Source organism: Cyprinus carpio, chromosome A8 (genome assembly GCF_018340385.1).
Source record: "Cyprinus carpio isolate SPL01 chromosome A8, ASM1834038v1, whole genome shotgun sequence".
Classification (NCBI taxonomy): domain Eukaryota; kingdom Metazoa; phylum Chordata; class Actinopteri; order Cypriniformes; family Cyprinidae; genus Cyprinus; species Cyprinus carpio.
In genome coordinates, this window is record NC_056579.1 from 334,172 (window position 1) to 345,894 (window position 11,723).

At 38.8% G+C, this 11,723-nt stretch overlaps 1 pseudogene; it reads left to right on the forward strand.

Annotated features, from left to right (window-relative positions):
• The first annotated feature begins 222 nt into the window (after window positions 1–222).
• LOC122145986 lies at window positions 223–9,948 on the forward strand (annotated as a pseudogene).
• The last annotated feature ends 1,775 nt before the right edge of the window (window positions 9,949–11,723 follow it).

Here is an 11,723-nt window from a genome sequence, read left to right on the forward strand (position 1 = left end):
CGTCAACATAAGCATTAAATCCACACAATGAACTTAAGCTGTTAACTTTTTTAACATTGCTGACAACTCCCTCTGAGTTTCAAATAAACCAATATACCCGAGTTAATTTCATTTACTCCAAACAGTACACTGACTGAGGACGAGCCAGACCCCACGATACGAACGAAAACATTGACTCGTTCTTCTCGAGTCAAGAACCGGTTCTGTCGGACGCACGTAGCGATGCGAAGTGCGAGAACCGAGGAGCTGATGAAACTGCGCATCGTGCGTGATTCAATAACTGACACACAGCGCGTCTGACGACCTTTCTTGTTCTTTTGTTGATTGATTCTGAGCCGATTCTGTTGCTTAATGTTATGAGCGCTGGGGTAAACACGAAGGCTTGAATCAAGCGGCAGCAATCATCGCCAATGAAGTCATTACGTGTGCAAAATAACTGGTGAACCGTTTTCGGCAACCGGTTTATTGAATCAAACTGTCCGAAAGAACCGGTTCGCTTTTTTTTGAAGAGAAGAACAAACTTCCCATCACTACGTACGGTGATCCGAAAACGCGATGAACACCGGTTCTTGACCTCGAGAACGAGTCAATGTTTCGGTTCGTTATCTGGCTCGGTTCAGTCAGTGTACTGTTTGAGTAAATGAATTACTCCGGGATATTGGTTTTATTTGAACTCAGAGGGGAGTGTCAGCCATGTTAAGAAAAAGTTAACAGCTTAAGTCATTTGTGTGGATTAATGCTTATTGTTGACGCGCGAACCGTTTCAAACGATTTCAGTTCGATTGGGTGGTGAACTGGTTCAAGAAGAAAATCCGTTTACATCGGAGTGATTCGTTCGCGAACCGGATGTGCTGTGAACGCGCTGGATAACAGACCCGGGAGAGAAAGTCAATGCTGAATAAAGTCGGTCGTTAGTTTTTTATATTTTTTGGACCAAAATGTATTTTTCGATGCTTCAAAAAATTCTAACGGACCCTCTGATGTCACATGGACTACTTTGAAGATGTTTTTATTACTTTCTGGACGTGGACAGTATACCGTACATACATTCTCAATGGAGGGACAGAAAAGCTCTCGGACTAAATCTAAAATATCTTATACTGTGTTCCGAAGATTAACGGAGGTCTCACGGGTTTGGAACGACATGAGGGTGAGTCATTAATGACATAATTTTCATTTTTGGGTGAACTATCCCTTTAACCACTTTAAAATGGCTTTTTGGTTGCTTTTGGTCAGAAAACGTAAAGAAAACGACACACATACAACAATATAATTTCACTGACCTGTCCTATCACTTGAAGCAAACATCCATCCCTTCATAAAAGTCTGTGTTAAAAGAGAGCTGTCTGTTGTGCAATTTAATTAAGCCGACTGCTGTAGCCTATATCCAGCTAGACGTGTTTTCCCTTTTTCAAATGTGTATATATACTGTTTGAATGACAGCTTGGAAATCTGTTGGCGATCAAACATTCAATATCGCTGCTCATCATAATACTTGGTAGCCTACATTATCAGCGCAGCGCGAGACGTTCAAACCTCAAACTAATATCACGTAATTTACGTCTCTATGATGATTGGTTTGGTTGATATACCAGAAGGGAGGCTAGCCTCCTCTACGAGGTTTCTTTTCTCAACACTCTATGCTGATTGGCTACAACGGAGGCAGGAGCGCTCAGCTCTCCCCCGGCCTCCCCCTCCTCTTCTATAACATTAGCGGTTGTAATTAAGTTACATCAGCGAATTCGGCACACATCGCGATAGAAATGCAGCGCTTTCCAACCTCAATAACATTTTATGGTATTACAACTGGGAAATTACAAAAAAAAAAATCCACATTCTGAGACATGAACTGAAATTTATTGGTGAATTTATTAACATTAAATAGTCCTCCTCCCATTTTCACCTCAAAATTTTGGGGAGACTTTGCCTCCCCTGACGAGCCGCCACTGAAAAATACAGCAGTATATTTCATTGTACACATGGGGTACTTTTTATCCCTGTGTTCACCAAACCATAGAAATCAGTCCCATTTGAAGTTCCAGTCGTGTCTGACAACCGAATATGCTGGGGACTGTTTTTGGATGAGAGCACTGAAACACTCCCAAACAACATGTGGTGTAGGTGCTGTCTGTCTGATATATAATTTTTTTAAGGTTTTCTGACACCGAGACACAACTATTTTCTGCAATTCTCCAGCTGTGGTCCTTGGAGAGTCTTAAACCACTCAAACTCTCTGTCTCACTGCACATTAGGACGATATAGACACACGTCCTTTTCAAGGCAGATTTGTAACATTTTCTGTTGATTGGAAATTATTAATTATTCCCATGATGGCGGAAATGGGAATTTTCACTGCTCTAGCTCTTTTCTTAAAGCCACTTTCTAACTTGTGAAACTCAGTTATCTTTTGCTGCACATCAGAAATATATTTTGTGGGGTCTTCTTGTTTTTCATTGTGATGGATGATTCAGGGAATCGTTGGCCTTTGTTTTCCCTCCTATTTATATTTCCTGTGAAACAGGAAGCCATGGCTGGATAATTTCATGTTCATAATCACCCTGGTATGCTCAAAATTGTAAATATGAATGGGAATATACTTCACAGTTATTTTACTCATAAGAATTTCTAGGGGTACCAATAATTGTGTCCAACGTGTATTTGAGAAAAACATTTTTTTCATAATGAGATTTTCCCCCATTTTCAGTTGCTTTAGTTCAGTGAAAGGTAAGATATTTGTGATTTTTTTTTTTAAATAAAAGATCAAAAGGATTAATAACGCAGGTTTACCAACATTTCTGACCACCGTATATACACTGTATGTGGGTGTTATTTAAAATAATAATATTATTCCATATAAAACAGAACATTAAAATTTAATATATAAAATATATTATGGATATTAAAAAATCTCCAAAACTTTCACAACTGTATCCATAATATATGACATGCTCTTGAGGATCAACCAGTTTCAATACTTTTAGCTGAGATGTATGATGAAATATTTCGTGTTTTAGGGGTGTTTATTTTTTTTCCATTTCTAAAAACTAGAGTGTATGAGTCATCTTCAACTCTGTATGGTTCACACAAAGAGAACATTCTATTCACAGCTTCCTTAGTCTGTGAAATATCTTAATCAATATAGTATGGGTTCATTGTGAATTTTTTATTTTTTGAAAAGATATAGTTGAAGATATTAAGTATATACTAAGTATACTATATACTTAGGCCTACAGCTTGCCATCTTCTTTAGTCCAGTGAAATCCTGAGTTAGCAACTGTCGCTCCAGAAACAGTCCTACATCATCTCATGTAGACCAAGTTATTCATAACTGTGATGTTTTTGTTCTCGTTTAAGACTCTCATGAATAGTTATTATTTCCCAAATGGCATATTAGCGTTCCACCGAACCACTGCAAAATGAAACGATCTAATTCAATCTCAGCACTTAACGTTAATGGATTTGGTGTGATCAATCACATTCATAATTTACGGCCTCTGCAGCGCGAGCAGACTGCCATCGAAACAACAACTCATTAGAAGGGGAAATATCATATTTGAGAGCATCACTGAAGATAGGGCTAGAAGAAGCACGTAAATTATGACAGGTTAATGATCTCATTGTTTTCTTGCGATCAGCGTCGGTCGATTCATCCGCTCTGGGCGAAACAAAAAAACGCCTTCTCGAAGCGCGTGACGCAACTGAAGCTGTTCTGTCGATTTTCCCTCCCCCTCCGTGGGCTGTTCCGCCTCCATCACTCGCCTCCCACCGATTATAGCTGTTTCTCCTATCTACGAGCAGGCGACTAACATGGATATTGTAAAATCAGTAGGGCATTTGGGTACAAAATGATTTTAGTATATTTTTGCCATGTTTATTATCTACATGTTTTTTTTTTCGTTTGTCTTTCTGTCAGGCATCAGATAAAGATGCGCTTACAATGGTGGTGGAAAATTCTTATAGGGAGAGGTGTCCCTGCTGATGCTGGTCCGTCTGTTCACTGATGCAGTATAGTATTTTTCAAGGGGCTTTTCTTCGTGACGTCCTACATTTTTGTTTTTATAGTATAGTATTATAGTATTTAAAATAGATCTGATGTATTAAAAAATTTTTTGGCTAGATTTGTTTTGATGACGTATAGACGTATTCGTAGAGGGTTGTGATACATGCAATTATACATTTACTAAATGCACACTTTATTGGTATGATATCAAATTATATTTTGCAATTTAACATTTTGTACAGTGCAAAAGCGTAACATCAATCCAAATGCGAATGCACTAGGCCCTTTATCACATGCAGATGCGCAGATTGCAGTGAATGATTAAATTGCGTAAAGAGGAGCTCTAAATCGTTGTATTGATCGATTTATTTATTTGCAATGGGTGTTTTAAAGGGAGGGGACCAATCCTCACGGGCAAACAATGCTGTCGTTGTGAAACCGCACCTTCCTACGTCATTCATGTCCCGAATAAAATCGGTATCAAATACTAACAGGTCTGATGAGCAAATATTTCCCAATATCATAATAATGCCGTCATGAAAAAAAGCTGTCACATTTAAGCGCAACATTTAATATGTTTGCCCTCTATTAAGGGCCTTGCAATTTTCCAACTTGCTAGAATCATTTTCGCCATCATTTTCTTTTTTTCTGTTAGATTTTGGCGTTGAAAATGGTTTGAGAAATCTCTGTCTTTGAGCTCGGGTATGGCGGTGACGCGCGCGCAGGCAGTCTGGCCGTGGCTCAAGGTCCTCGCGACTCACCTTCCCTTTTTTTTCTTTATCCTGATGCTGCTTTGATACAGGTTTTTGTACTGTTTTTCGACGATGCTTACATTAGCGGGCTAGCAGCAGATGCTATGCGTAGGTTTCACTATCAATTCAAAATAAATAGCGAAGAGGCCTGTTTGTGTTATGATTCATCGTGGTGAAGGCACATCATCCACAGCGTCTATCTATCTATCTATCTATCTATCTATCTATCTATCTATCTATCTATCTATCTATCTATCTATCTGCCTAACGTCTTTTAAGTTTTTGTTCTTTTGACAGTTGGTTGCCGGTGGACAGTTCAGGGTGCTGAAAGTCCCATTGGGCTTCATCAAAGTCTTAGAATGGGTAAGTTTATATATATATATATATATATATATATATATATATATATATATATATATATATATATATATATATATATATATGTATATGTATATGTATATGTGGTGTGTGTGTGTGTGTGTGTATGTGTGTGCGTGCTTGTGTGTGTGTGTGTGTATGTGTGTGTGTTTTAGTCCATATATGATTTTCAGCCATTAATTTTACTTAGACCTGGATCTAGATGCCACCCGCCCGACGTTTTCCGCTCTTTATTTGCATAAAATTGAGTATTTCTCACGCTCTCATGCTTTCTGTCCCCGAAGGAATGAGTTGAGAACGCCCACTCTGCGCGACTCTGCGCCAGGGTAAACGCATCGTATACACTCCGTGAACGCACCGTTACCTAGATGCACGTGGGAGAACACGCACAATTGCAGAGTATTAGTGCCCTCTATTGGACACACAGTGCTTCTTCACTTTGTACATAGTGGAAAATGGCATCAAATAACAGGCTACTAGTAAAATGCTGAACAAGGGCACATTTGTATCCTGTCTGCACTATTCTAATTATACAAAACAAAGCACTTATAATTCTTCAAATTGCTTTCTGTGTATAATAAGCTCACTTAATAAACTTATTTATTTAATAAACTTACGTTTGATACATTTGCTCAGTTTAATTGATTCACTGAATCACAAAACTCAGTTTAGTTTATTTGATAGACAGATCAGTCTTTTCTGGGCTTGTAATGTGAGCCTGATCTAATTTTGTTTGATTTTTATTCAGATTTGATTTGTTTGGTCTGTCTTGGATGGTGTTTTTTTTTTTTTTCTTTTTTTTTTTTTGGTCTGTTGTAGCTTGTGTGGCCTGATAATTATTTAATAGTCCTCGCTTGGACCTTGTCTGGTCTGGTGGTTAGGCTATGCGATTTGTTTTTTCGAATACAGTTTGTTTTAGGCCTTTTTGTTTGTTTGTACAATAACTGCATTAGTACGTCTTGTTATGGTTCCTCAGTCTTTGACGTTTTGTCAGTCTTTGTTGAGATGTTTTTGTTCTCTTTGCCTCATTTGATTTGTTAGGTTTGCCTGTGTTTAGGATGGTTTACTGTGGCTTGATGTGTGTCTATTGGTTTTGGTCTCCTGTGATGTTTCCTGGGTTTCATAACACAGCCCAGCTCAGCGATATGACAGATGGCAGAGTATCTCAGTGAAATTTAATAGCTTCATTCACCATTCAGTCTTTCACCAGCCATCAGTCTATAAGTAATCTCTATGACTCTAAATCCTGAAAGGAAAAATAATGTGGTTATGTCCATGTCAGGATGTTGGCATCACATGGTGTAAGATGCTTTCATTTGGTTTATTAAGTCTGTATTTTAATTGCATTCATACACACCTCCTACAGTGAATAATTTTAATATTGAAAATATTTAATATTTTCACCAATCTTCACAAATTTCATCCCTGCGTGATGTGTGAATGTGAGTGTTCAGATGAAAATGTATAGAAAGCATTATATTTTAATTCAGTATTTTCTCCAGTCACTAAAATATATGAAACACTTGTTAACCTTCGTGTAGCTCAAATAGAAGAGCATGGTTCAAGCAATGGGAAGTTCATGGGCTTGGTTCCTAAATGCAGGAACTGATAAAATGTATAACTTGAATGCTTTTGAACGTCTGCCAAATGCATAAATATAAACTTTTTTTTTTCTCCAGGTGTTTGCCATCATTTGCATTTTCCACCTGTGGGAGCTACTCCGGCTCCTTTAGGATGAGCGTGGAGTGCAGAAACAGATCAGACAGTGACCTGAAAATAGATGTGGATTTTGAGTATCCCTTTCAGGTAGCACTGTCTTTTTTAGACCGGTGTGGACATATCAAAGTTGTACTTGTTCATCAGTATGCATTTACTTTTTCAAGAACAGCTTTTAATGCAGTAGGGTAGAATGGGGGGAAACCCCCCCCCCCCCACTGTTTTTCCCAAAATAACCACTAGGTAAAGTCAAGAAAATTTTTGTTGTAACTATAGACTACGTTGACAAGAGTGATGTAGAAGTATTCACCATGAAGCTTACACTGGTGAATGTACCTGAGAGAAAACAGATTTCACAGTAAGTGATCTAATTTTCAGCAGTAAGAAAAAAAGTTTTAAAGCTTGTTGTTTTGTAGAACATCACAGTTACAGTGGGTTAGAAAGAATCACCCCCTTAAAATCAATTTAAAAAAATTTGCTTTGCAGCCTGAAATGAAGATGGACACTGTTTATTTATCACAGTTGTTTTAGTCCCTGTTGGGATATGTCTCTGCTAACTTTGTACATCCAGGACTTTGCAATATTTGCCCACTCTCTTCTTTGCAGAACTGCTCAAGTTCAGTTAAATTTGATGGAGACTGTTTGTGGACTGCCGTTTTTCAAGTCATTCCACAGATTTTTTCAATAGGGTTTAAGTCTCGGGGCTCTGACTACAGTAGGTCATGCAAAGACAATTTCACCTTTTTCTTTCTCCTTCAACCACTGTGTGGTCAGTTTTTGCTGTGTGTTTGGGTCATTGTCATGTTGGAAGGTAAACCTTCTTCCCATGGACAAGCAGCTAATTTTTCCTCAAGAATTGATGATATTATGCCACATCCATTTTTCCATCTATCCTGACAAGTGCTCCAGTTCCTGCTGCAGAGGAACACTCCCATAAAAGGATATGACCACCTCCATGCTTTACGGTAGCAATGCTGTTATTTGAATGGTTGAGCTATATTGGATTTCCACCAGACATATTCGTTTGGTGTTGAGGCCAAAAATAATTCCACCTTTAATAAACACCTTTTTCCATGTGCCCTCAGAATTTTTCAAGCCGCGTTTTGGCAAAGCTCAGTCATGACTGACTGCATGTGCCCTTTTCTTGAGGAGTTTAGGAGTGTTTTTTTTCTTGCAACTCTCCCATACAAGCCACATTTGAGGGAGAATTTGTGATATTGTTGGCACACAATGACCACTTTTGTCATCAAATTCCTGCAGCTGCGTCAGAGTTGTTGTATGCCTCTTGGTCGCCTCTCTGAGCAGTTTCCTCCTGACTCTTTCATCCAGTTTGGAGCCACATCCTGATCCATAGGGAGGGTCATACAAAATACCTTCCACTTAATAACAGACTTCACTGTGCTTCTAGGCATTGATAAAATCTTTTTTTGTATCCATCTCCTGACTTGGGCCTGTCTACAACTTTATCCTGGAGATCTTTTTGACAGTGCTTTAGCACCCATAGTGATTCTTTGGTTCAGTTGCACTACCAAGGACTCAAATGCTCCAGGAGAGCTCTTTTAATGCTGAGCTATTTAAAATGACCACAAGCTCATCACAGGTGAGGTGAAGTCAAATGTCTGTTGTTGCCATTGAGAAGGTGATTAGCTACGTACACGCTGTCATTTTTAGGAGGGGGGATCCTTTTTCCAACTCAGTGATTCTGTTTTTTTTATTTTTATTATTTTTTTTCTGACATGTTGTTGTTATATCTTTCAATTGGAAGATAAGTTGCACTGAGTAAATACAGCTGGTTAAAACAAAAACTCTGTCTGCCTTCAGTTAAGGCAAATGTGATTATTTTAAAGGGTGGTGATTCTTTTCTATAACCACTGTATATATGATATGAGAATAGTAAGGCCTGTAGATAGGGAGTATGTGTTAAGAAAAACATAATTATATTTTCAGAATTATTATTTTTTTTAAACCTAGTCTATGGGGTAAAATGCCTGCAGGGGACATGGCTTAGTTGCTGTAGTTACTCTGTTCTGAACATCAGATCCTTTGTTTTTCCTTCATATGTATTTTAACTAGGTGTTTGAATAAACTTAACAATTTTCTTAAATTAGCATCAGGTAGCTAGTTAAGCTAGCCAGTTATCATCAGCCTAACAATATTTTTCAAATAGGCTATTATAATTTTGTTATTCATAATTATTGATTATATTCTTTTTTAATGTTATGCCCAAACTGCATGTGACTCTGATTTTGCTGTAAAATATAATAAACAATTGCTATGTCAGATCGGGGGGCATTTTATTTTACCCACTGTGGGGCAAAATGCTCCCTTGGGTTACAAATTAAATTTTTATTAAAAATCTAATAACATGAAAAAACTCTGGACATTTTTCATACATGGTTTTTAATATTATGGTCAAATTTCACTAAAACTATGAATAACTCTTCTGGACACATTTAAACTTTTGTATAAGGGGGGTGTTTTCCCCCCAATCTACTGTACCCTACAAACCCTCTGGTGTTTTACTTTGGCAGGGGTTTTCAAATGATCAATGCCAAAGCCCCCCCACTCTATTTTTATTATTATTATTATTATTAAAATATATAGTATTTTTCTCGGGAAACCCGTTTTGGAAACCTGTTTTATTAAATCTAGTACTTCTGTTGGCAATGTTTTGTGATCCCAGACCCTAACCCCAACCCTAACCCTAAATATGTAAGTTTCTCCTTTTCCTTTTGGTTCATAATCCAAGCTCAGCTGTTTCTCTAGCCCACTGAGATGTGGTATAATCACTCTAAATCAGGTTAAGTTATAAATGTGCTGAGATGTTCAACGGTGAAGTATTATGGTTCTCTCAGTAACCCTGTTCCCCTGTATCTCCTCCAGGCTTCATCAAGTGTATTTTGATGCCCCCCACCCCTGCAAGAATGGCCAAAGTGACCGTTTCTTCCTGATTGGGGATTACTCATCCTCAGCAGAGTTCTTTGTTACCATAGGCGTTTTTGCATTCCTGATTCCATGCAGCTTCAGCAATATATATCTTTTGCCTTTGAGGAGTACCGTGAGAACAATAAACGACCACGATTGTTGAGTTTTCTTCAATGATACATGAGGCACTAAGGTAGCATTTGGTTTAAAGGCTTGGTTCCACCAAAATTAAAAATCTGCTATATTTACTCACCCTATAACCACCATAGGAGACTTTGTATAATTAGAAATGGCCAGAATTGGCCGCCCCCAAATTTTGAGTTTTTGGGGGGGCACTCTGTGTTATATTTAGAATAAAATGGTTTAAAAAATGATATTTTTTAGGCTGGTCTGCCTCTAGTGATCTAACAAGCGCGCACTGTCCTAAAAAGGGAATGGAGCTACTCTCACACAGGTGCGCCAGATCAACCAAAGCCGGTCCTCCGTCTATATACCCCTGGTTGCCCACAGAGGAAGAAGCTTGAATTCTAGAGCGAAGCCAATCGGTTTTAACGTTGAAAGAGAGCAGATTAAGATGGAAGTTAGTAAACATTTAATTTTGAAACAAGTGTTTTTTTTACAACAGGAATGGTTAAGAAACAACCAACGGTAATATCTAGCGACCCAAACTATTGAACTCCTCCACTTTTCCCCACTCCTGTCCTTAAACTTTCTCCTCTCCATATCTATCCTCCCTACTCTTTTCACTCTCCCTTCTCTCTAGCTCATCCCTCTGTCCCCTTGTTTTTTTTTTCTTTTGCACGCCCCCCTCAAACTCAGGATTACCACCTCTCTCGCCAATTCGTTAAAAGCTCCTACTCTTCTCACCTACCACCCCCTATCCCGTATTCATCTCTCTACCCCTCCCTCCCATCGCTCCACCCCTCACTCCCCCTTTCCCCTTATGAAAATCTTAATTAAATAAAATTATTCCAAATCCCCCTACTGCCCTCTGCCGTGTGTATTCCACCTTCATGTTGGCTGGTGAGCTCAGCAGTCATGGGCGAAGGGTTGTGTCTGATGCAGACAGCTACAGAACCCAAAGGAGGTTCAAGAGCTTATCCCCCCCGCTAAGGCCTATGTGACCAGGGGAAGGCAACCACTGCCGTGAAGCTTAAGACCCCGTCATGTCTGGTCGTACTACTTCTGTAGTGAGCCGACCCTATTTGGCTGTACAGGAAAATTCAACTCTTATCTCTAAATGCAGTTCTTCTAATATCGCTGGAGATTAGAACAAACCCGCCGAAAGAATTAACTTTTTTTTTTTCCTCCAAACTTTGGCTTCCTCAACATGACTTTATGGACGGGTAACCTCAGGTTTGTATCTAAGGAGACTGGGACCATCGCAACCATTTATGCGCCAACAGCCTGCCCAGGAGTAGCCGCCAACCCGCCCAGATCTTACGCCCAGGGGGGGGTTATGGAGCAGCGGGACCCATACGCCGGCTCCCAGGGAGGGTTACTTCAGCCCGACACAGCCAGCAGCCACCTAGGGTGGAGGACTACAGTCAGGGGCGGATATGAGCAGCAGGGCACCCACTTCCTTTCCAACCAGATGTGAGTGAAGAAATATCTGAGGAAGCAGGAGATGGCAGGTGAGTGGAGATGTGATGCTTTGATATTGATGATTTAGTACTGGCCGATATTAGATATTTAATCGTGCCTGACCCCATTTTTTTGCTTTTAGCTCACCTAAAGTTAATCTTTAAAAACACAACTAATTTGTTTAATTGTTAAATTAAAATTTTGATGTTTTAAATTTAAATACTCCAGTTTTTTATACTGTATATAATAATGTTGTGATGTCTAAAATCACTTGTAGCATTTTAAACATTTGATTTTAGATTTTACTATTTAATTTCCTATTTATTTACACAAAATAGTATATCATTTATCCATTATTGACCAGGATT